Source organism: Carlito syrichta, unplaced genomic scaffold (assembly GCF_000164805.1).
Source record: "Carlito syrichta isolate Samal-C Ts95f unplaced genomic scaffold, Tarsius_syrichta-2.0.1 Scaffold305332, whole genome shotgun sequence".
Taxonomy (NCBI): Eukaryota; Metazoa; Chordata; class Mammalia; order Primates; family Tarsiidae; genus Carlito; species Carlito syrichta.
The window spans coordinates 370,727-371,336 of NW_007249428.1; positions in this window are offsets into that span (position 1 = coordinate 370,727).

Consider the following 610-nt stretch of genomic DNA (forward strand, 5'->3'; position numbering starts at 1 on the left):
GTGTGTGTGTGTGTGTGTGTGTGTCTGTTTGAATGTGTGCAGATGTGTGTGAATGCAGGTGTGTGTGCACGTTCATGATGTGCTCCTGTGTGCTCATGTGTGCACTTGGTATGTGTGCATGTGCAGGTGTGCTTGCATGTGTGCTTGGGTATGTGTATTCAGGTGTGTGTGTGTGCCGGTATGTGTGTACATGCATGGTGTACTCATCTGTGTGCTTGGGTTTATGTACTCGGTATGTGTGAGTGCAGGTGTGTATGCACGTGCATGGTGTGCTCGTATGTGTGCTTGGGTGTGTGTACCCAATGTGAGTATAGGTGTGAGTGAGAGTGTGTGCACATGCTCATGTGTGCTCACGTGTGTGTCCGTGGGCCTGGGGCAGAATCTTCTGGACATTAAGACTTTCACCTCATTTAGGGATCACCCTGTGGATTTTTGGTTTTCCCAGTCTTCCACATCTGTCCCCTAACACCACATCTTACCCTGGGAGGCTCCCAGGTATGGGTCGTGAGAACTGAGCGGGGCAGTCCTGAGCAGACCCGGAGGGTATCTCCCAAACCTCACTCCCAGGGAGCTGCAGTAGGTCTGGGGTCCATGCAATCATCAAGAATCA